This window comes from Carcharodon carcharias, chromosome 12 (assembly GCF_017639515.1).
Source record: "Carcharodon carcharias isolate sCarCar2 chromosome 12, sCarCar2.pri, whole genome shotgun sequence".
Lineage (NCBI taxonomy): Eukaryota > Metazoa > Chordata > Chondrichthyes > Lamniformes > Lamnidae > Carcharodon > Carcharodon carcharias.
In genome coordinates, this window is record NC_054478.1 from 106,671,798 (window position 1) to 106,698,306 (window position 26,509).

Below are 26,509 nucleotides of genomic sequence, written 5' to 3' on the forward strand. Positions count from 1 at the left end.
TAATAATTGAACCAGCGAAGCATACAACTTTCCCATTTACTTCAAACAAATCACCCCTGTTCTTCCCAAATACAAAGAGAATAAATAACAAGACAATTTCACATAAGAAAGCGTATGAATGGGGTAAGTACACAAGCCTGGTTCTGCAAAATATAAGTGATGAAGAGAAAAGCTATGTAACAATTACAGTTCAGTATCTTTTCCAAGATAAGCCAACTATGCAGGTACAAATCATGGTATGTTAACTGATAGCAATATTCGAGAATCAGGAAATGGCAGTCATCTTGAATTAATTTTTTACGTTATTCTTAAGGCAGTGAGTTTATGGTAAGTAACATTTTCTAGAAGTTAGTCTGGATGATTTAACATTGTGTTTATGAGGTCAGCAGCCCATTACCTAAACCCAACTGCTGCAACAAATTGATCATTGCGTGGCTTTGTGAGTGTCAACTAAGCAACAGGCAACATTCCTATATTGAGCAGCTAATGATTGAATCATGAAGTGAGATGTCCAGTTTGTAAACAAAAACAGAAAAAGCTGGAAAAACTCAGCAAGTCTAACGGCATCTGTGGGGAGAAGAAAAAGGGTTAACTTTTCGAGTCTGTATAACTCTTCTTCAGACCAATTGTATGGCCTGGCCGACCACAGGGAGCCGTTCGAGGGACAAGACGCTTTGCAGTTGCAGTAAGTAATTGCTGGGCTGAAGGGAGGTTGTCACAGTTGGAGAGACTATGTTTATCTGTAAAATGTGAAGCTGTTGATAGACATATGAGGGCATCAAACAAATAGAATATACATGTTACTATCACTGCTTTTAATATGCAGATAACAGGAGGTTGGCACAATATGGGATGTGGCATGATACTGGTATGCCAGTACCTGGTACAATGATCAATTTACAGAGGGCAGCAATACCCACATGCATGGTATTTTTCTAGCAAAAAATGTACCCTTGGCCAAAACATAACCAGAATATCTATTTGGAATTTGTGAAGAAAGAATAAAAGTTTTAATGTTGTTGCAAGATAATGCACTGTTAAATAATGTAGTAATTTGTTTAATTTATTCGTAGTCCATACAGTCACAGAATTGTTATAATGCAAAAGGAGGCATTTGGCCCATTGTGTTGGCACTGACTCTTCAAACAACATTGGGCAGAATTTTCCCAGGATTGCACTAAGGGTGGGTGAAATGGAGCCCTACCCAATGAAAACAGTGGGATTTCACGCCATATCGTCCTGAGCCCGCCTCTTTATTTATTCACTCCCAAGAAACACGCCGTTTCCATGACAGGTGGGTTCTCATTCGCCCACTCATCATTACCCAGCATTGTATCACTCCGGCCGCCATCTTTAAAAGACAGCTGGCAGCAAAGTGCTCATCGCCACCAGCTCACCACCTCTGCTTGGGAGACATGGCCAGCAAAGAAAAAAAGACTGCAGCCCCCCCGCTTCAACGTTCACCAGGCTAAGTGAACCTTCTATTCTCTAAGCTCACCTCACCATTTTTCTGATTCTGGCATTGGACATGGGCATCAATGGCAAGGCCAGCATCTGTACTGCCCATTCCTAAAAGCCCTACTGCAGTCCATGTGGTCAGCTGGAAGGGAAGCAACTGCGGGTTGCTGACCCAGCCACACTGAAGGTACAGCCACTGTTGGTCGGTGGAGGGGGTGGTTGGAGTAAAGAGTAATTTGAATGATACTGTATCCAATGCCCTCAACATACAGTCGCTCCTCCACCATCCCATAGTGGCAGTTGTGTGTGCTATGTGGAAGATGCACTGCTGCTAATTCCCAAGGCTACTTTGGCAGCCCCCTCCAGACCCTCGAGCTTTGTGTCTGTGGGTGACCACCAGAGTGTGAGCCCAGACCTAACCTAGATATATCACCCACTGAGTTGTGTGTCGGTGGGCTGGTAGAGAGTGCAGCTGAATGCTCCGGGGGGCTGGAGCTCATTTCTGGAGCGGTGGCTGGCCTTCTCCTCTTCCTACCGGCACCTGGAATGGAGAGAATAGAGAGTGAGCGACAGCCTAAGCTCGCTCCTACATTGCACACAGCCTCACCCTCAGGGTCGTGGCCAAGGATCGTTACAGGTTGTTTTATCACAAGTACAATATTGGTTCATCATGGCCAATCAATGCAGCAAAATAACATGTTGCAAAAGCACAACTCCTGTATTGCCCTTTGTGTCTTACACACTCAAGGGGAGAATGCATGTGTCTTACACACTCAAGGGGAGAATGCAAGCTGTCAGCCCATTAGCTGAGAGTAGACTGAGTTCCTCATGGGGAGAAGTTGTTCCAGTTAAATAGTGGTCATACAAGACAGAAATAATAGGCTGCACTGGCATTGTGTAGCTTTCAGCCTTTGTTGTGGAGCAGAGATAGCTGTTGATGCAGTTTGTGAATGAGATGGATATGAGCAGTGTGATATCAACTTCGTGACACCTACCATCCATATTTCACAGTGTTTGAAAGCAGTCTGAAGTGTAGGAACAATACATCCTACAGAAAAGTCTCTACCCATCCATCCATTTTCACACCACTTCCCCTGGTGAGGGTTGCAGTGGCAGTAAGCTGAGCAGAGCCGACCAGACTTTCCTGTGGCTCTCCTCAGCTGCAGATTCCAGCTCCCCCTGGGGGATTCCCAGGTGTTCTCAGTCCAGCAAGAAATATAATCCCTCCAGCGGGTACTGGGTCGGCCTCAAGATCTCCACCCAGTGGGTGGTGCCTGGTACAGCTCCAGCGAGAGCCTCCCAGGGGGCATCCTTTTCAAATGCCCGAGCCACCTCAAATGGCCCCTCTCGATCCGGAGGAGCAGCGACTCTACTCCGAGGCTCTCCCAGATTGCTGAGCTCCTCACCCTGTCCCAGAGAGTATGCCCAGCAACCCTGTGGAGAAACCTCATTTCCACCGCTTGTACCTGCAATCTTATCCTTTTGGTCATTACCCACAGTTCATGACCACAGGTGAGGATGGAGGCGTCGATCGACCAGTAAACTGAGAGCTTTGATCTAAAGCTCAGCTCCCACTTCACCAACATGGGCCGGTTTGTAGAGTGCCCACAGAACTGCAGCTGCGGCACTGCTCCGCTGGTCAATCTCATACTCCCTCCGCCATCACTCGCGAACAAGATCCTGAGATACTTGAACTCCTCCACTAAGGGAAGCTGTTCCCTCCTCAGCAGGAGAGTAACCCACTCTGTTCCGGGAGAGAACCATGACCTCAGATTTGGAGGTGCCGATCTGCATCCCAGCCGTATCACACTCAGCAGTGAAACATTCGAGTGCCGGCTGGAGATCACAGCTGGCTGAGGCGATAAGCGCAACATCATCTACAAACAGCAGAAATGCCACCCTCAAATCCCCAAACTGGATACTCTCCGTACCTCAGCTGCACCTTGATATCCTGTCCATGAAAATCACGAACGGGAGTGGAGACAAGATGTACCCTTGGCAGAGTCCAACATCCACCTTGAACAAATTCGACTTGACACCTAGTATGTTGACACAACTCTTGCTCCATGAATAGAGGGACCTGATAGCACCTCATATTCCCACAACACCAACACCCCCCCACCCCCCACAAAATATCCCAAGGGACACGGTCGCGTGCCTTCTCCAGGTCTACAAAACAGAGGTAGACTGGATTAGCAAACTCCCACAGGCCCTCAAATATCCATGAGAAGGCAAAGACCTGGTTCAGTGTTCCACAGCCAGGGAGGAATCGGCTTTGTTCCTCCTGAATCTGAGGTTTGACTAATGGACGAAGTTTCCTCTCCAGCACTCTGGCATAGGCTTTCCCGGGAAGGTCAAGGAGGGTGATCCCTGTATAACTGGAATACACCCTCTGGTCCCCTTTCTTAAAGATGGGGACCAGCATCCCAGTTTGCCAATCCAGCGGTACTGTCCCCCACCTCCATACAACATTGAAGGAGTGTATAACCATGGCATCCCAACATTGTCCAGTGTTTCAACATCTCCGGACAAATCTCATCCACCACTGCTGCCTTACCTCTATGGAGGCCCTTGACCACCATAGCGACCTCAGTAATGATAGATCCAATCTCACTAGAGAGTTTTGGTGCTTCCTCCTGTAAGGAGGGCGTGTCCACCAGGTTGAGGAGGTCCTCAAAGTGCTCCTTCCACCTCTCGGTGATCTCCACAGTTGTGGTCAGTGTTTCCACACCCTTGCTGAGCGACAGCTTGGGCGACATCCCGCTGAATGGTTTTCCAGAACAGCTTTGATACCGTCTGATAGTCAGTCTCTGTGGCCTATCCAAACTCCTCCCAAGCCCGAGCTTCTGCTTGAGCGGCTGCTGCTTATATAGCCCTCCTGGCCTGCCGGTACCTCTCAGCTAAATCAGGATACCTATCCGCGAGCATTGCCCTTCTTCGATTTGACAGCCTCCCTCACCTCTGGTGTCCACCAGTGGGTCCTAGGGTTGCTGCCACGACCTTCAGGCCACAGCTTTTCACAGCCGTCTTAACGATTGGGGCCTTGAACATGGTCTATTCAGACAATGTCCTTGATCTCACCCGGGATACAAGAGAAATTCTTCCGCAGGTGAGAGTTGAAATCATTTCACACAGAAACATCCGCCAGACATTCCCAGGTGACCCTCACAGCACGTTTGGGCTCCCGTGACTGTCCAGCCCACATCCCACATGTAAATCCAACTCACTGCCAAGTGGTGATCAGTTGACAGCTCCGCCATTCTCTTCACTGGAGTGTTCAGAATATACGGTCTTTGGTCCAGTGACACAACTGTAAAATCAATCATCGGCCTTCAGCCCAAGATGCTGTGGTACAAGGTACACTTTGAGCATCCTTGTGTTGGAACAGGCCGTTCATTATGGACAATCCATGACTCGCACAGAAGTCCAATAACAACTCACCACTTGAGTTCAGATCAGGGAGGCCATTCCCCCCAGTCACCCTCTCCAGGTATTCCCATCGTTCCCCACATGAGCGTTGAAATCCCCCAGTAAGACTACAGAGTCGATAAGTGGCAACCTATTGGGTACCAATCCCACAGCCTCTAAGAAGGCTGAGTATTCCGAGCTGCTGTTTGGTGCATAAACACAAACAACAGTCAAGGTTATCCTCTCTGACGCCCGAAGCCTCATTGAGGCAACTCTCTCATCCACCGGGACAAACTCCTACTGTGTGGCACCCCGCTGGGGGATTGTGGGTACCTCCACGCCCGCCTGGGGCCTCTCACAGGGAGGCCACTCTGGAGTAGGACAGAGACCACCCTCGATCAAGAAGTTTGGTTCCAAAGCCAATGCTATGTGTGGAGATGAGACTAACTATATCTAGTCAGTACCTCTCCACCTCCTCCACCACCTCCGGCTACTTCCCCACCAGTGAGGTGACAATCCACATCCCAAGAGCCAGTTTCCATTGCCAAGGTCTAGTTTGTCTTGATCTGTTCCACTCTCACTCACTGCCAAACTGGCATCGCACCCGACCCACACCCTTCACCTTGAGGCTAGTGGGCCCACAAAGCGGCTCCATGAAGCCATTTCGGACTGAGCCAGGCCGGGTTACGTGGGTGGTCTGGTCACCAGCCACTCGCCAGCAAATGCCACCCCCAGGCCTGGGTCCAGGGGTGGGTCCCGGTATCCCTATTCCAGGCGAAGTTCTCTGTGTTATTTCTAGAACCATCACAGGGGTCTTTGGTGGATCGCTCTTTGTCTGGAATCTCACCTTGGACCTGTTCGCCGAGGGAGACCCTGTCAGGAGTTCTAGCCTCCAGACGACATAGCTGCAAAGTTCATTGGATCACAACAAGCTCCAACCCCCCACCCGTGACAAGGTTACGATCCCCGGAGGGGATCTCATCCTATGGAATAATTTGGGTATAATTTTAACTAATAAGATGGCAGGGGAGTGTGTTCAAGTGCAGGCAGGAAGTTAAAGCCTCTGAAAATGCCAGAGGGTTGAGAACCCAACGTGATCCCATCCACTCCCAGGTTTAACCGGGCTGGGTTTGCAGAGGAGCAGGAGGAGCCCATAAAGCTGTCATGTAAGTAATTAAAATATGTAAATAGCCAATTAATTGTGGGTTTTACCCAGTATTCTGAGTTTAACAGCCAGCACATGGGGTTTCTCAAGATGTGTGAAGTCAACAGGGTCAATGGGATGAGAGCATTGTGGGGACACTGCTCAATGAAACCAAGAGACTTCAGTCTTCAAGCAATGAAATAACCACAGTCCTGTCCATGGGAAAGGCTTGTGATCACAGCAGTGGTTCTGAGATCCTGGTATCACTGCATGACAGGTGAGTTCCAACTTTTTTGGAGGTTATTACACCAGTCGTGGACTTTCCTCACTTTGAGCTGCAGTCTCTGTTGTCAGCCTTCACTGCAGCTTTGAAGCAGCTGCTGCAGCTCCACCTTGGGCCTCTGATTGGACCACCAGCAACACTAACAGTAGCAGGGTCAATAGCAGCAGCAGCAGCACCAACTGTCTTGTCCTCAGCCACATGCTGCTCCAGGACAGAGACGACTGAGACCCTCAGCACAGGGTCTACAGCAGGGCTTCCCAAACTGTGTGTCGTGAACTAGATGGGCCACTGAGGTCACATCCGGGGATGCGAGCTGCCCCTCCCCCAAGCAGCATAACTGGAGAGGAGGTGACCCAGTCTGCAGGCTCTGGCAGGATAGCCTTGGACCTTTTGGATCAATGCCACCACATAACAATGGGTGAATGGTGAGCCCAATGTGCTCTTTAACATCAGAAAGCACTTGCAGGGGCAAGTTTGAGTGGACCTGGGATATTTGTGCACTGACTTGATGCAGCTATAGAGGCCGGCAGAGAGACTGACTGTGTCCAGGGTGCAGGTAAAACCAGGTGGCTGTGGCAACTTCAAACTTTACTGAGTTTCTGCTCCTGTGTGCCTGTTGTACAAGCTCCTTATATCAGGATAGCGACCCTGTTTCACTGGCACTGGCAAAAGCTAGACCAAAATGGGGAAAGGTCTCGTGATGGTGGGGGAGATTGGGAAGAGGGGCTGCTGAGTGCTTGAGTTGGGGGATGGGGGGTTGGCAAGTGGGGCTTTATGTGTGTTTATGTTTGTGTGCATGGGGGTTGTTGGGAGAATTTTATGGCCTTATCACGGCGGGGGAGCGGGGCCGTAAAAGGCTACGAGCTGTTCAAAACTCCACTGACTTCGTTCGGTAGGACCATAAAATCTGCTGGCGTAAAATTCCACTGTGTGGAGGTGGGGGTGGGGGTGGGAGTGGGGCGGGGGTGAGGGGCTGTTTACAATGTGTGTAGGGGGATGGTGAGGGTGGGGGCGGGGGCAAGGGGCTGTTTATAATGTGTGTGGGGGGATGGGGATGGAGAGGAGGTTCACAGATTCTTCTGTCACTAGGGAAAGAGAGAGCTTGTCTGAAACCTACATGAGTACATAAAATACAATATATTTTTAAAAAACAGATTTTCATATTTGTATGTTGTATTATTATATGTTGATCAATTAAACACTAATGCTAATAATTATATACTGAATGTTACTATGTTGCTATATTGCTGTTTTGTTTTTGCTGGCATCTGGGGTGACTCCAATTTTCAAGTGTTAAGTTGAGGTCATATTGGAAAAGAGTTTGGGAAGCAGTGCTCCACAGGCAAAGGATTTGCTCTGTCAACATGTGAGCACTGGTGCCTTGTGAGGTTCAGGCCTTCACAGCAGGTCACTGTTGACATCTGCAGCCTCCTAGAAAAAGGCCTCCTTTCTTCACTGGACCAGGTGGGTATAAATTACCAGCGGCCGTCAAGTTGGCCATCCCTGGAAAGCCACCCCAGATTCAAGAAATGAAGGAGAGAGAAAGACAACCCTCTCCCAGGAATTCCCGGCTAGTTAGCCTGACATTGGGAAGGTGCTGGAATCTATTATTAAGGAAGTCTTAACAATGCATTTAGCAAAGCATAGTATGACTGTTTTTTAATTCATTCACAGGATGTGGGATTCGCTGGCTGGGCCAGCATTTATTGCCCATCCCTGGTTTCCTTTGAGAAAGTGGTGGTGAGTTGCTTTCTTGAACCGCCGCAGTCCTTGTGGCGTCAGTACAGCCACAGTTAGGAAGGGAATTCCAGGATTTTGACCCAGCAACAGTGAAGGAACAGTGATATTTTTCCAAGTCAGGATGGAAAGTGGCTTGGAAGGGAACTTGCAGGTGGTGGTGTTCCCACCTACCTGCTGCCCTTGTCCTTCTAGGTGGTAGTGGTCGTGGGTTTGGAAGGAATTGTTGAAGCCTTGGTGGAACAACTCAACATGGTTTTACAAAAGGGAAATCCTGTTTGACAAATTTATTGAGAGTCTTTTGAGGACGCATTTAGTAGGGTAGCTGAAGATGAACCAGTAAATGTATTATACTTCAAATTTGATATGGTGCCACAGAAAAGTTTAATACAGAAGATAAGGGTCCATGGAGTTGGGAATGATATATTAGCATGATAGAGGATTGGTTAACGGACAACAATTAGAGCGAGTAGGGATAAATGGGGCATTTCCAAGTTGGCAGACTGTGGCTAGTGGAGTGCCGCAAGGATACATACTCAGGCCTCAGCTATTTATAATTTACAATAATATCTTGGACAAAAAGGCAGAGAGTAATGTATCAAATTTTCCTGATGATACAAATTCAGGTGAAAATTGTGAGGAGGATCCAAGAAGGAAAAAAATAGTAAAAACTGGAAAATAAGAATATTGGTCCAAACTGGTCTTGTATACCTTAAAATGGAACATCAGTAAAACTGGGAAATAAGAGGACTGGTCCGAATTGTTTTTTTCCTTCTGGGACTCAAAGAGGCTGCAAAGAGATAGAGACAGATTAAGTGAATGGTCAACAAGGTGGCACATGGAGTATAATGTGGGGAAATGCGAGGTTATTCAGTTTGATCATGAGAATAGAAAAGCAGAATTTTTTTAAAAGACATGAAACCTGTAAATGTTGATTTTCAGGGAGATTGGGGTGGACTTGTACAAGGAACTCTGAACGTTAGCATGCAGGTACAGCAAGCAATTAGAAAGGCAAATAGCATGTTGACCTTTATTACAAAGGGATTGGAGTACAAGAATACAGAAGTCTTGCTACAATTGTTCAGGGCTTTGGTGAGACTACATCTGGAATAGTGAGAGCAGTTTGGGCTCCATACTTATGGAAGGATGTACTTGCATTGGAGGCAGTATAGTCAAGACTCACTAGATTGGTCCCTTGGATGAGCGAGTTGTCCTAAGATGAGAGGCTGAGTAAATTAGGTCTATAATCTGTGGAGTTTAGAAGAATCAGAGATTATGTTATTGAAACTTTCAAGATTATGAAGGGTCTTGGCAGGGTAGATACTAAGAAGTTCTTTACCCTGGCTGGTGAATCTAGATCAAGGGGCCACAGTCTCAGGGTAAGGGAAAAGTCATTTAGGAATGAAATGAGGAGAAACTTCTTCACTCAAAGGTTTGTGAATCTTCCAAATTCTCTACCCCAGTGGGTTATGAATGCATCATCACTAAATGTATTCAAGGTTGAAATAGATTTTTGGTCTCTCAGGGAATCAAAGGATATGGGGGGCAGGTGGGAGAGTGGAGTTGAAGCCCAAGATCAGCCATGATCATAGTGAATGGCGGAGTACACTCAATGGACTGTATGGTCTTCTCCTGCTCCTTTTTCTTATGTTCGTATGTTTTGTCTCTCCCAGGAGTTCTGTGCTCTCTCCTTAAGAGGAAGCAGAAAGTTTTAAGTGTGAGAAATGGGCTTTGTAGAGAAGGGGGTAGGGATTTGTGGAAGGTAACTGTAAGAATGGGTGTGAAGTGGCATTAAGATGAGAGTGAGTATGGGTGTTAGCTGTTCAGATGGGGATGTGAGGAGATGCCTGGATAGAAAGGAATGAGTGCAGCTGCAGGTTGTGTTAGCCTAAGGAGTGCTGTGCAGGAGCTTGTTTGGAAGGCAGCATATGAGGATTGAAAGCATTATGCCCTCATGTGGTTATTGAACCTCGTACGGCACTGAATCCAGCTTCAAGAGGCCACACTCCTTCTGTTCACTTCCTCAGCCATTTCCATCCATGCCTGCTTGGTTCAAGGGGTTGACCTCATCCCCCCTGCTGCCCCTCACCATCCTCAAGAAACAGCATGTCATTTCAGTCCCTCAGATCCCACAACAGGACCTCCAGGGAAGAGTCAGGGAGCTGGGCAGGAAGGGGTGGAGCACGGGCAGTGGTGGGTGTAGGGGAGCTGACAGCTATCCTAGGTCTTCTTTTCATTTTGGTGGTTGCTGAAGTTTCAGAAATCAATGTAAATTTCAGTCCTTCTGGCCACTGGTGGTCTTCCCTTTAAATAGAATTCCATCCTTTATAGACAGTGGGTCACAATTATGGCCACCTCTCTGCCTGGGCAGGAAGTGGGCTGCTAATGCTGTCACTGAGTTAAAGAGCCAAGGCAAAGCCCAGTACTGAAATAAACAGGTGCCCGCTATGAGTGGGCCTGTTTCAATAAAATTACACCCTTTAACCGGTAAACACCCTTTGGACAAACTTCAGGATAGATCACCTGAACAAAGTGATGGACAATTTGCTACACCATCTGATAAGTGAGATTAGTGACTAGTCACTTGCCCAAGAAATGAAAGGACATCTGTATTTTATCTCCAACAATTCAGAATCAGTTGAAATTAAAATGCAATTTGACGCTTCTTATCCAATTTTCAAATGGAGGCCTGATGATATAAGGCCAATGTTGGTTGATCTGAAAATCACTTTGGATGCAGGGCTTAGGTCTAGGTATTAATTCAATCATACATTAGCAAAGCATTAGTAGAAATGTGACCCCTGGACAACTGGTATGCCCCTACTCATGATATGCAGTATCCCCTAGCATTATGCCTTTAATTGGGGATGATTGATAGGTCTGTCTTCAGAAGTACTTGGCCAATTCGGATGAAATTTTCACTTGAGTCCTCCTGGTGCACTCTGGGTGCGAATATCGAGTACAACCAGCTATTACAAGTGGTGGTCAGAAAATCACAGACATGTGGTGTGCAATTTCCCATGTGCCAGGAATCATAAGCACAAAATCCTTTAAGTCTAGGGAATGTTCCTGTAGGCTTTAGCTCTGAACCACATGGGTGGTCCAGAAACTCTCAGCAACCAAGATCAACATTATGTCAGAAAGGTCTATGAAAAGATTGTTTCATCTAAAAGTTCTGTCACTTATCAAACTGTGTTTCAAATGTTTTTTTTTAAAAGGATATTGCAATGCTTTTGTGCACAGATTCTACTTGAAGCATTGCCCCCTCAATATCTTGCAGCGTCTCGCCGTTTCTTTGTATTATTCAATCTGCAATAAATCTATTCAATGTGGCCTGTATGTTTTGTTTGACAACATGTTTTTTTCCTGCCTTCCTGCGTGGCATGGCATCTTCAACAATTGTTCAAACAATTAAGGGATAATTCTTAATCCTGGGTACACTATCCCAATCGGTGTCACATATAAGGGCTTGGCCTTGTTTTGATTTGCTGATGGAAACTGCCTTTTTGTCACAAGCATGAGGCAGTCGTGCTGAGCAAATACCTGAATGGTAACATATGTGTTGCAGAAAAATCGAAGAATCATTTGCAGATGGGGGAAACATATAAAAATACATATGGCCCTGGTTAATATTTTTTGGAGTTCCATGAAAAACACCTTGCTTTTGTATCGTGCTCCACATAAAAGAAACATCTCAGAACTTAACAAGGATAAATTTGGACAGTAAGTGGAAAGGGTGGTGAATTTTGAGGGGCTCACAAAGGCTCACAATGGAAAAGGTTCTTAGGAGGGTTTTTTAAGTCAGGAAGAGAGTTATAAAGACAACATAGATTAAATCAGGACTGTACCTAAGCAAGTGCACATTAGAATGTGTTTTAAAAATCTGATGAAAGGTCACTCGACCTGAAACATTAACTTTGTTTCTCTCCACAGATACTGCCTGACCTGCTGCGTTTTTCCAGCATTCTTTGGTTTTTATGTCAGGTTTCCAACAGCCGCAGAACTTTGCTTTTGTATTAGGATGTGTTGCCTGGATAGACAAAAACAAAACAAAATAAAAATCCCTCTGCTGTCCTGTACTATAAGACTTGCGTAGTTAAATTTCTCCTTGATCCAATAAGATAAGGGTTAAAATTCTGTGCCATGTTACTGAACAAAAAAATAGGCTGTATCCCAACTCCAAGTTTCTTCAGTTATGTTCTTTATTGAGATATCGTTCATGTTTTTGCACATTGTATCTAATGCTAAAGTAATATAACATTTGCTAATTAGTATCAAAAAATTACAAGTGACCTACATCTTAGGGCGGAATCATTCCAGAAATGCACGAAGTGCGGTAGCGGGGGTGAAAATCACGTTTTACCGCTGGCTGCAATGATGGGTTTTCACGACATTTCATCTGCTTCCCCCTCAATAATTATGTAGCCACAGAAAACACACTGTCTTGGGCAGCCTCTGAATTGCCCACCATGCCATCACCTCACCGTTTCCTCACTCCAGGTGCCACATCTAAACTGCAGCCACGCACACAGTTCTCAGTGCTTGCAGCTGAGGACTGCTCCAGTGAAGACATGGCCCTGAAAGCCAAGAAGATTGCAGTGCCCCTCCACCAGAATGCCCACTGGAGCCCGCTGTGATATCCTTTACCCCCGCTCTGGCCGCAGGAGGTCCAGTAATCTCACCACTCTGGCGTGGGAGGCAGTGGCAGTGGTGGTCAGTGCCAATGCTGCACAGAAGAGCTTGGCCATTTAGTGCAGAAAAAGGATGAATGATCTCATCCTTGCTGCCATGGTAAGACAACTATCTCATCACTCCAAAGTCAAACACTCACAAGGCCATCACACATTCACTGGCATCTCACCACTGTCAGCCCAAGGGACATCACCACTCACTTTCTCACACACATACCCTCACATCTGCATCTGGCCTCATCTCCTCTGGAGACTGCCTCCTCAGCCCTCATAATATTGAGGCCACTTTCACAGATCAACATGTGCCCCCGCACACCCTAGGATACCCCCCAATCCCAAGTACAGCCCTCACCCTGCAGTCTCTTCCCTTGCCTGAGGCCACTTCTCCCCCTTCCCCAAGCAAGCCGTAGCGCTGCAACCATTGAGAAGCCACCCCTGCCTCACGGCTGGTCTGGTAGGTAGCGAACTGCCCATGAGCCCCCCTAAAAGTGATGTGGTGCTGCCTGCGAAGCCTGGTGCTGATGACCATGAGTGCTGCCCAAAGCTAGGTAGACAAACAAACCTCGAAGTCCTGAGCGAAGTGCAGCTCACCAGCTACATGTCGCTTATGTACAGTTGTGAAATGCTCTGAGGTGCAATCATGCCATGTAGCTGGATGATTCAGCATGGGGGGAATGATTTGTGCAAGCAGGACTTATAATCAGATGCTAAAATATTGAAAATCGGTTCCTGATGTGCAGCGGCGGGAAACGCGGCCACCATTGACAGGTGGAGCGGGCCAACGTAAACTGGTTTCACAACGGCATGAAACCAATTTTTGGCTGCCTCGCTATATTGTCCGATCACGCCACCAAATATGCCTGCCACCAACAGGAGCAGAAAATTCCACCCTTAGTTTCCTATGTGAGTGCCAGAATAGGAAGGAATGATAACACTGCTGACATATGCTAGCGATTTGTACTTCCCAAAGATTATAGTTCTAGGTTGAGGCTTTTCATTAACAGTTGAGGAGGGCATCAACTGAGTTCCTTTTCCTTCATCTCTACTTGATTACAAATATTCGCCTATCCCTGAATGGTCACAATATTATTTGGATAGAAGATCAGAACAATCAACAATTTTTGGAGTGAAGGTGCTGTCATCTTGGCTTGACACCTGTTTTTTTTAGCTTAGATTATTTCTGGTGGAGATAAGATATAAAAAAGTGAAAGTTGTTTGTTTTCAAATCACTTCATGGGCTCTCCCCTCATTGTTTCTGTAACGTCTGCAAACCTTACAACCCTCTCATCTCTGTGCTCTCCCAATCCTACTCTTTTACGCATCCCTGATTTTCACTGCTCCATCATGGGTGTCGGTGCCTTCAGCTGCCTGGGCCCTAAACAGTAAACTTACCTCCCTCATCTCTCTACCTCTCTCACCTCCTTTAAGATGCTCCTTAATGCCGATATCCTTAATCAAGCTTTTGCTCAGCTGTTCTAATGGGTGGGAGTGGGTTGGGAGGAGGGCAATAGGACGGGGAATCAGGAGGGGAGTGGTTTTGGAGTGCCCATTGCCTTCCTGATGCTGCGCAATTCTCTCAGTGGTGGGGAAGGTCAAGGTTGGCCTTCCCACCCAGAGACCAACTGATACCCTTATATGGCCAGTTAAGAGCCTTTTCCCACCGCCACTGTTAGTCATTCACTGTTGGGGAGGGAAGGTGGGAGGGTGCTGTCGTGTGCAAAGAATGCCCAGAAAAACCTGGTGGCTATGCTGCAGACTTAGTGGGGGAGACCCCCAAGCGGACACTTTGCGGTCCAAAGAGGCCACCCCACCTTCAGTGGCAACAGCTATGTCCACACCAGAAACTCCCCAATGACACCCCTTGGCACCCCCTCCCTCCTCCCCCACCCGGCCCCCGCCCTAACTGGCCCCAACGATCCTGACCCCACTTACTTTGGTTCCAGGTTGGCATCCATGATGCTGCTTCAGGCCAGGTGCAGTTCCAGCAGTGGCCATTGTTTCAGATGGCGCTGCAGGATCTGAAGAGCTGCCAGGCCTCCAATTGGCTGGCAGCTCCTGGAGGCAGGAAAGGGATGGGAGTACCGACAGCAGGCAGAGATTGCCACAGAATTGGGTTGGGGCTCCTAGAAATATCCAAGACAACATTGCCCCCATCCCTCCCACTCCACTCTCCCCGGCTTTCTGACCAACCACCATAATGTTACCATACTTTTTGAGGTTCTATAGTGCACAAACACTCCCCGAGTCATCTAGCAGTAGATCTAAATATATTCAAAAAATGCTCAAATGTGATATGTGAAAAGTGGTGAACACATTAGTGCTCTAGATGAGAGAGTGCCCGGCACTCACGCACACATCTGTGCCCCTCGTGTTGCCTTGGAGGAGGTGGAAGCAGGTTGCTCACTTGCCGATCTATATGGCAATGAGAAGCATGGTGGCTGGCCTCGTCGTCCGGGAACCAGTGGGGAGCTCCTTCAGACTGTGTCCTCTAGGTCTCTGCATGGGCAGACATGCTCACAAGTACATGTGCAGTGAATGAGGGCTCTGGCAGAGGGGCTGGGAAGGTGGATGAAGATGAGGGTGCTGAGGAGCTCATGGTACCTTCACCCTCCTCAGTTACCTGCACAGCCTCGGGTTGACCTTCAGATGGGGTTGATGGGGCTGGCTGCTGGTGCGCAGCAGTTCCAGCAACCCCTGTGCCAAAAATGCAATCATCCTATTAAGAGTACACAGCTCCTCATGTATTCCACGGATGTCAGTGCTCATACACTGAGCGACTGATCCAGGCTACTGAGGGAGGCTTGCACCCTTTCCTGGCTGAGATGCTGCTCTTGCGTCTGCTCTGAGTGCCGCTGCATGTGTCTCTCTGTGAGATTGGCCAATCTATCATGGTCTGAGCTCATCTGGCTGAGTCCCCATGACAATGTCGGTGATGGGCTCCTCTCAGTCCTCGATCTCCTGCTGCCTCAGTGAATTCCACCAGATGTCTGCACATCTGCTGCTGATTTTCTAAATACTGTTTCCCAAAAGGTGACTCCTGAGGCTCTACGTTCCTGCCCACTGGAGCATCATTGTAACTTTCTTCCCTCCTCTAAGGGGGACTGTGCACAGATGTCTCTGACTCTGACACCTCCCCCTGCACTCTGGTACGGTGCCCTTCACCCTGTACCACTGATTCTACATTGGCATTACTTCTCTCCAAAGCGCTGATATCTGAGTTAGTGGAGTGGGAGCTAGTCCGATGTGATGCTGCCTCCTTGGACATCTCTTCCTCCTCATTCCCGAGGGATGATCTGGCCTGGAGAGAGAGGGGGTAGCGGGGTGAGGGAGCAGAGCAGCGGCCTGTGTGAGACACAAAAGGAGTTCTTTCAGTCTAGTCCTTCTCATTGTGAATGCACTCTCTGATGCATGCCATTGCTTTAACCATGCTCACACTGCCCTAATGACATAACCCCATCCGTGCACTCCATCTCATGCTAACGTCCCCTTGTGCTCAGTGAACTGACATCATAATCTCCACCATTAACACCATGTATCAAGGTGGTTACAGCACCATCTTTATCACCTGCTAACAGCGATCCACCATCACCAACAGAGAGCTGCTCCAGCACCCTGGTAATCTCCATGGTTATCTGTTCAACCAAGTGAATCATTCTCAGCCAGGCTGACCTGCTCCCAGTGTGTGCCATTTCCTTGGTGTTCTTCTCCCTTTTGGTTTGCAATGACAACATGATTCTATGTTAGCCTGATGTATAGTGCATGCAACAATATTTCTCTTCACTTGGTCCATGCATCACAATGTTCATTCACAACAGTTCTGTGCACCTAGATGAACTGTGTCCACATACAGGCCTCAATGCTGAAGCAGAGGTATGTACCAGGTCTCACACCTTAGCTGCAGCATGCAGACATGACCCTTCCCTTGCAGGTCTGGGTGGATGAACCAAGCTACTTAACACGCCAGAATGCAGCAGGTCATTTACCTTTTCCAGCACGGAAACCACAGGTGCCACAGTGGCTATTTGAATCCAGGCCTTCTTGTTTGCTGCAGGGGAATTACAGCGGGATAGAGGGTCCCTTCCACCAAAACTCGAAGGCTCTGGCTGGAAAAGCGTGGGTTAGCTGGACCCATCCCTTCACCTGTGTCCCATCTGAGTGACATTCTAACAATAAAAATGTAAAGCGAAAAGGGTTGTGAGCCATTCAGATTACAATGCTCTCATCCACTTTTGTGTGCTTAGATGTGCTACCCAGTCTCACCATATCATCAGTGATTACTGGTAAGGTTTGGTGGAGAAAATCACTCTGTACAAATACTTGGTGTCACGTCCGTGGCAGCTGTGATTCCAAGGTAGCATGGTGTGCTACTTGACCACTGACAGCCTTACTGGTTTCCTCCCTCTTAGTCACACTATTATACCATGTTGACCCTTAACCAGTGTGCAGCTGTGGGGGACCTGGTCAAGGGTCAACTTTGTGGATGCATCCTGATAGATGGGTGACAAGAGAGCAGTGGATGGGATAATGAACATGGCACTGTTCATCATTCAGCCACTGAGTCTTGGCAGCTAGCTACATGACTGCATATTATCTGTACCAAGACTATGTACCAAGGCTGTGTCTTGTGAATCTACCGTGAGGTTTCAGTGCTTCAGTACAGTACACTATGAATAGGCAGCAGCAATGACATTTTTTCCCTAGGGAAAGCAAATGATGTGCCATCTGTTCCAGGGTCAGCTAACAGTTGGAGAACATTTACAGTGTTCCCAATCACCTGACAAGTCAATGTTGTCCGAGGCAGAGGGACTTCACCAAGGATAACAAACCCCTCAAATGGGCCTTCCAATGGCCCTACCAGGCCCATCTCTGACCTCTCACTACTTCCAGGGTTGTCTGCCCCAACTCCTAATGTAGCACCCACCCCACACCAGACCAAAAATCTGACATTTGGTCAGATATTTTTAGGGGTTTACAGAGCCAGAAATTCTCTCAACTGCATATCCAAACTGCGGACGAAAATCTAGGCCATGGTGTCCTTATTTGTTCATGGGATGTGGGCGTCACTGGCTAGGCCAGCATTTAGTGCCTTTCTCTAATTGCCCTTGAGAGGTTGTGGTAATCTGAGGTGCAATACACCTTTAAGAGAATGTGAGCAGATTGACCATGTGATTGTATTACCCAATTGCTGTGTACCACGGGCTACATTGTTAATGAGTAGTTTAGAATAGGGTCTGGTTGGAGAAGCACATGCGTGTTAGTGCTCTGCTACTTGTGTTAATAAACAGTATGTGTTTCATCTTACATTGGTCTCTGTGTCTGTAGTATCTTGTTTACCAAATCACTCACCAGTAGATAGGCGTGCAACCGTGTTCACTGAGCAAAGCGACTCGACAGAGTAGGAAGATAATAGTGGTGGTGAACTGCTGTTGGGAAGGGAGTTCCAGGATTTTGACCCATGGATGGTGAAGAAAAAACGATATATTTCCAAGCCAGGATGGTGTGTGGCTTGGAGGGGAACATTTCTGATGGGCTTCTCATTTTTACAAGGTAGGAACCCTATCTGCTAGATAATTATGATGATGTGGATCTCAAATGTTATAATTAATTTTTAACGATATATATTTAATGCTCAGTATGAAGGCACCTATTGATGGATATGGAGCAATTTTCAAACATGTTCCACCGAATGCTCCCATATAAGCTCTTGCTTATACAGTTGGACATGTACATTGACAACATCCAGTTCTACCTTTCCACCTCCTGTCTTGACCCCTCAAGACTGACTCTGTACTGTCAGACCGTTTATCTGAAATGCAGCCTTGATGATTCCTAACTGCCTCCAACTAAATGTGTTGGTAATTGAAGTGACTCCATTCCCTTGCCCCAACAGTCTCTTTGCCTGCAGCAGGCTGTTTACAATCTCAATGTTCTGTGTTGAACTTCACACCCTATATCCTTTGCATACCTAAATCTGTTACTTCCACTGCCACAACATTGGTCAATACCAACTCCACCTCAGACAATTTTGCTGCTGAAATCTTTGCCTCTCCTATGCCTTTGCCTCCTCCAGTCTTGACTACTCTGCCTTCCTGGGCTTTCCATCTTCAAGTTCCATATCTCCAACTTGCTGTCTCATCCCTGTGCTCGCTGGCTTAGGTTGGCTTCAAATCTGGCAATTTTAATGAGAGTTGTAGAATTCTCATCCTAGTTTTTAAATCCCTCCATGGTCACTCCCCCTATTGCTGTAATCTTCACAAGCATTACAATCCTCCAAGAGTGATGAAATGGAGTCCATCCTGCAGCAATATGCTGCAGGCAGCAACGACAAGGAAAGTGTGGGACTTCTGACCCTCACTGGGAGGACGGGTCGCCCTCGATAGTAGGTGCTTCCAGGACAGCAAGCAGGCCAGAATGAAGGCTCCAATGGATGCTGGACTCAGCTAAATCAGGGATGGGTGAGGAGGGGTCTGGAACCTTGATGGGGTGGGGTGGATGGTGGCAAGAGGGGTTGGGTGTGGGTTTTGCAGTGCAGCTGGGGTGGAAGGAAGGGGTACTATCTTTGGGGGCGTGTCCCCGATGCACAATGGCACCCTGCCGAAGGTAGTAACCCCTTTCCTTCCCGCCCTTTTAAAAACTTTTTTGAGAGAACCACTCCTACCTGCCTGCCCACGCCAACTATGTTATGACCCAGGCAGCGCAATATTGGGGTCAATTGGCTTGTAAACCCCTAATTAGTTATTTACATATGGCAGGCAGGCTTCCGATTTCAGCACCTGCCCCACCCCCCATATTATACGGGATGGCTCGGGGGTAGGCAGGAAGGTAGTCACCCCTGTATTTTACGTGCCTCCTGCTGAAAATATACCTGGTGGGGGTGGGGCTAGGGGATGAAAATCCAGTCCTAAGTTTGCTGTTCCCTGGCCCTTGTTAATCAAGCCTCAAATTTAAAGTTTTCATCTGCATCTTCAAAGCCCTCTGTGATTTTGTCTCCCTCAATACTTTGTTCTCTTGATTCCAGTGTTTCCAGCTCATCCCCTTTTCCCTTTATCCCAACATTGACAAGACCTACTCACCTTGACAACCAATTTTTTGATCATCAGTCCATTGTTGGATCATCATTTCTTTCCTATGTGCCTATCTGTGAAGAGCCTTAACACTACATTAACGGCACCATCCAAGCTGCTGTTGGTTATTCATGACCCTCCACATCCAATGTCAACTGCTCTAAGATAAGTGGTGTATTTTTGATTGGCTGACGCACAGGTGCACTGGTCAAGTTTTTTTTTGCAGGCAGAAAGGTGTATGTGCTCATTATTCCTCCCACAAAATAGAAGCTGTGCCTATTGTGTTGTGGCCTATACATGAACTGAAGCAACTCCTATCGGTTACATTTACACTAGAATTTATATACATGATCCGCTATGAGTAGACATTCATTGCACTGCAGAGCCTGGTAATATGGTGATTGTTTCGCAATCTATGGTTTACAGTTTTGTATCCCAGATGTACCTAACACTTGAATCATTCAGGCCAATAGCATGATTCCTATCAATTGTCCATTCTAGCCTGAATTATCTCTAAATTGGCCATTAGATGGAGGATTTTAACTGAACTTTTAAGAGGCACCAGAGTTTATTCTATAGAACATCAGAAAGCATGAAACAAGAAAAGGTTAATCAGAACATTAAACCCACTGTTTTGACAGATCATGTACAAGCTACTCTTCATAGATGTAACCTTGTTCACTCCTCAGAGAAAATGATACAGTTTTCCCGGATCAACAATAGCAATCAAACAACACTTCGGAATTTCATCAAATACACAGTCTGTGCCCAATCCCTACACCTTATATGAAGAGAAAGAAAAAAAAAAGGCATCAATTTTTATTTTGTTTGTGCAATTTAGTCACCCATTGCGCACCCCGCCCATTACACACCCCACCCTTTATGCATAAAAACAAAAAACTGCGGATGCTGGAAATCCAAAACAACAACAGAATTACCTGGAAAAACTCAGCAGATCTGGCAGCATCGGCGGAGAAGAAAATGGGCACCCGGCCCATTGAAGGTAATGAAAAGTGAAATTGGGTGGGGTGTCTAAAGGTGAGGGGGGGCTGATTTGTTCCTGTCAGGTTTCTTTTCTGGTATGAGTGTGCATACTTGTTACCATTTGTTACATCACCTTCAAACCACCGAACTGTTCCATGTTTGTGGATGAATTACAAAGTCTACTCATGGTTATTTGACAATGCTAAGGACTGTTCACCAATTTTTTTTCAAAAAAAGATTTTATCCATAGTTTTTCTATGGCGAATATCATAATGGTTATAAAGTTTTACATAAAGAAGCTTTAATAGGTACCAAAGTGAACTCCAAGGAGGAGGTGCAAAATAATATAGCAGCAACTTGGATTTATTTAGTGCCTTTACTGTAATCAAACATTCCAAGCTGCTTCACAGGATCAGACAGAATTTGACATCAAAACATAGCAGAAATGTTTAAATGTTACAAAGTGTGTCTTAAACAAAGCATAGTTGCAGAGAGGTTTAGAGACAGAATTCCAGAGCTAATGGCCTAGATAGCTGAAGGCACAGCCGCCAATGATGGGGAAAAGGAAATTGAAGATATACAAAAGGCCAGGATTCGTGGAATGCAGAGTTCCTGGAAGGTTAACGGACTGGAGGAGGTTACAGAGATAACACGGTTTGAGGTCATAATATATATCCTTATGTTAATACAGGAGTAAAACAGGGAGCATTAATTTTCAGGATGGTATACTCTTTTCCAGAAGTCTTTATTTTCCAGTAACATTTCCTGGTTGATTCACCCCGTGGTTTAGAGAGTAAATGCACATGTTATATGGTACTGAGCCACAAAATCAGGAAAATCCAAACTTTAAAACCTGCTCTGAGTTAGTTAGGGGTGGCAGTCAGATGCTAATAATAATCCTTAACATCCCTAATCTCAGCAGGGAGGATATCAGCTAGCCTTCCTTCTCCAGTTTATTGTTCTTCTCTCCACCTTTAAAATGCTCCTTTTAAAACAAACCTTTGACCTAATTTTTGCTCACCTGCCCTAATATCTGTTTATGGCTTGGCATCAAATTTTGTCTTGACAGCATGTCTGTGAAATGCCTTGGAATGTTTTACTCTGTTAAAGGGGCTATATAAATGCAAGTGCAGTGATTGTTGTTGAAATCTAAGCTTGTGGCTCCTGAGTAAAGACAAGGTTTTGGCTCATCTGTGATCTGAGAGAGTGAAATATCGACTGTGCTCCCACCATCCAATCATACACAAAAAGAATGGCCATCTGCTGCTCCATCCCATCAGAAACGTACACAAAAATCCTTTGGCCTAATAGCCTAATGTAATTCCCAAATGATGTGAAACTGAACAGCTATGGTCAACAATAATAACACTAGACATTGGTAGCACTAATGAAAAATAATAGTTATAATTGAACCATAATTCTATATTCCATGAAATAAAAAATGGCACAATTTTCAGGTCAGCCTGATGGCTGAAAAACTTATACAATTCTGTTTTTCAATTGTCATCAGCAACTTAGACTGTGTGTTATAGTCTCATACACACTCCTTGCCATCTGTTCTTTTCTACATTATATAAATTAACCACTCTCAGACAAGTATCAGTTGGGTGGCCAGCTGAAGAGTTTTCCAAAGAGGCTTCTCTTTATTGGGTGGGATCAGGAGGAGCAGGAGTGCGTCCTTCAGATTCTACCAAACCAACCTGAGCCGTTGCCACTCCTGCTGTCCCCTTCCCATCATTTATCCCTTCCCATAGAACTATCTAGTTCACGCCTGGAGGTGATGAGGGCTGACTGATATTGCAGTGGTCCAGAATCAACGAGCTGCCCTGGAGTGCCTGATCTTTGGTTGCAGCTAGCCATCCCAATGCCAACAAGACAATGCCCTCAAAATGGACAGGGTCTCTCACCAGGACCAACAGGCAACATGCCAGCCTGCTCCACCCAGGGGGTAGGTTTGTGGGTGATCCACCCTGAGCATTGGACTCATTATGAGAGGATCACTAACATCAGATCAGTACATGCTTGACTCCACCATCCAAAATTAAGTGTCTGCTTGAGATATGAAATGCAGCGACCAATTGGCTGATTGCACAATGATGATTTATAAATATATTATGCCAAATCTTCCTCAGGACCATCATAAAAAAATAAAACCTTATTGTTTCTCATCTATGTAAATTGCTCTGATGGTGCTTAATGTGTTGCAATGATGCAGTTATTAGCCTAGCAAGTAGAAAGTTGATCAATGCAAAATGTATTTACTCATATCATGTATGTGATGTCTATCAGTGTACCATGTGACTGTTATGGCTCCATGAAGATTTATTATCAGCCTTTATGCAGATCTTCCTAACTGATAACAAGCTATTTATTGACATAAAATCATGATTGATGACTGTGCCAGAAGTAATTATCAATGAACAATACCCTTTTGAAGCTCAAGTCCCAGTCATAGTTTCAAAATGCTGGCTGATTTTCAGACATGAAACTGTAGATTTTGTTCTTAGACATAGCTGAACACAAAGGTCTCGGAGCAGTGAACAGCTGAACATATGGCACCATAATCTTCTGCATTTGTACAATTGTTAATGTAAATACTGTACTTTGGCCAGTACTAGATAGTTATTACACAATGATGAGCATTTTTCATTATCTCCCTGGATCACTATGACAGCCAATGTTATCAAGAAGTGGCAGTTCATTCAATGATGTTAATGCTTCCTTAATGTAGAAATAAAACCAATGTGTTTTGAAAAGGCAAACAGATTACAGAGACAAAAAGGGACCATTGAAAGTCAGTGACATTTGCACATATTGGTTGCTAAATGGTCTGTTTGTACGCAGGGCAAGACTCCTTAAACATTGCATGCCCATTAGTCATAACTGAATATGATATGATTTAGAGGTTTCATAAAATAAGAGGACAGATAATAAAAATTGTGCTGATGAGCCAATGCAGGCAAGTATTGTGATGCAACAGTAATGTGTGCAATGGTGTGATGGATGGAGAAAATTGTTTAGGCGTGGCACTCAGTATTATTTTAATACTGCCCAAACTTTAAACCCATAACAGTAGATCTGAATAGCTAGACTTCTGATAGCAACTAATATATGTTTTTCTTATGGTTATAACAGGCATGAAACATTCAACCATTTGGATTAACATACTGCTATACTTTCCACTTGTCAGAATCTTTGGGGTAACTGCCTATGTCAATGGACAAAAGAACAAAGAAAGATCTGTATTAATTTTCAAGCCACTTTAAAATGGGAATCTAATCCATAGGTTGGAAAGCTCAGCAAGTTGAACAGCTTTTTCCTAAACAAAAATAGAAATACCTGGAAAAACTCAGCAGGTCTGGCAGCATCGGCGGAGAAGAACAAAGTTGATGTTTCGAGTCCTCATGACCCTTCAACAGAACTAAGTAAAAATAGGAGAGGGGTGAAATATAAGCTGGTTTAAACCTGAGTTCATAAGTTGGCAGACATGCTGTAGTATATCTAGGCATACAAGTTCCTCAATCAGTCTTATTCCAAAATATATGCCATTCTTGTCCATGGTAATTTACACCAACATTTCCTGTGAATCTCATGAGCAAGTACTAATATGTAAAAAGCTGGTGGATTACAAACAGATATCAGGGCCTGAGAAAAGCAAGGAACATACTCTACTTTCTGCCTTCAAGTTCCCCAATTTCTTTTTGATGTTCTGAAAATGAGAAGTTTGAAGCCATCAAACCATAATTTAAGAACATTAATGTTTAAGAAAATACAATTCAGGAAGCTTTTCTCTTAAATACAATAGGTTCATAATGCAGATAGAAAGCTTTCCAAGATGTAGAAAAAGCGGTGCAGCTCCCAATAAATATATTTTTTTTGCTGAACAATTGCTATAAAATGATCTAACCAGTTTTGGGTCCTGGTATGCGTATGTTAGGTGTACTTTTATGCTGTTCAGTTTTTGCTGTTAATGTGTATCTCTTAGCAACTTACATGGGCCTAAATTCAACAGTACTGTTTCCCATGCAGAGAATAGGCACAGCAATAACAAGTTTAGCAGTGAAACAGCCTGTACCAATTTTTGCGTGCATTTGGGCCAATGATAACTTTGTCAGGCCCATTTTTCAGGTTTCCCTGGCAGCCATTCAAAATGGACATTAACCCATCCAATAAGGGAACCCAGCACAGTTGTTAGGCCCCTTACATATATAAAAAGCAGGGCCTAACACCTGCTTTAGGCTCCCTTGCTTGGCAATGAACAGAGCCAGAAATCAGGAGCCTGGACTATTCCACCTGGGATTGTTCAACAGTCCCTACAACCACCAATAAAAGTTGCTCTTTTATTTAAAAAAAGTTCAAAAATCAAAGTTGTGGAGTAGGAGTGCGCTCTTGATTCCACAGCACACAACATGGCGCAACACTGAAACAAAGCTCTCTGCTTTGTGGTGGGAGCTTCCTGCACCACTCCAAATGGTCCTAGTATGCACACTGCTTGTGCATTCTGGGCAGATATCTGACATAATCTGTCTCTACCTCTTCCTCCTGACATTGTTCAGGTCTTCTCTCATTCTCTCTCTCTCTCCTGTCATTCCTCCCCCTGCCTTTGGTCAGGTTCATGTACACTCTTTCTTTCTCTCCCTCCCACTCCTCCTTCTGCCCTAGTGTTCACTCTTCAGTATACTGGATATTGCCTTCACTACCACCAAAAGTTTTCTTTTATTCATTCATGAGATGTGGACAACATTAGCATTGGCCATCCCTAGTTGCCCTTGAGAAGGTGGCGGTAAGCCACAATTTTGAATAGCTATTAAGAAGGGAGTTTCAGGATTTTGACCCAGTAACAATGAAGGAATGATGATATATTTCCAAGTCATGATGATGTATGGCGTGGAGGGGAACTTGCATGACGGTGTTCCCATGCATCTGTTGCCCTTGCCCTTCCAGGTGGTAAAGGTTGCAGGTTTGAAAGGTGCTGAGGTGCCTCTTGTAGATGGTACACACTGCTGCCACTGTGCATTGGTGGTGGATGAAGTGAAAGTTTAAGGTGGTGGATGGGGTGCTGATCAAGCTGCTATGTTCTGGATGGTGTCGAGGTTTTTGAACGTTGGAGTTCTACTCGTTCAGGCAATTGGAGAGTATTCCATCACACTCCTAACTTGTGCTTTGTAGATGGTGGGCAGGCTTTGAGGTGTCAGGATGTGGCTTACTTGCCGCAGAATTCCCAGCCTCTGACCTACTCTTACAGTCACAGTATTTATATCTCTAGCCCATTAACCTTTAGGTCAGTGGTGAATGGTGACCCTCAGGATGTTGTTGATGGGAGAATCAGCAATGGTAATGCCATGGAATGTCAAGGGGAGATGATTAGGTTTTCTCTTGTTGGAGATGGTCATTGGCTGGCACTTGTGTGGTGCGATTGTTACTTGCCGCTCATCAGCCAAGCCTGAATTTTGTCTGTTTTGCTGCATATGGACACAGACTACTTCAGTACATGAGTTACGACTGGTACTGAAGTAAATATGCTCTTTACATTACTGAAATTAACATTATTCCCATTTGTGTAACACCACAGAGGTGGGTTGTAGCTGATCAGCAGATAGCAGACTAAACATAAGCATTGGAAAGAAGCAACAAAATAATCCTTTCTAAAGTAGATCCAATAGTTTCATTCCTGTTATTGGAATTGGAAATAAAACATTTGCAAGTGAAACAAAAATGCAGCTGATTATATTAAAATGAA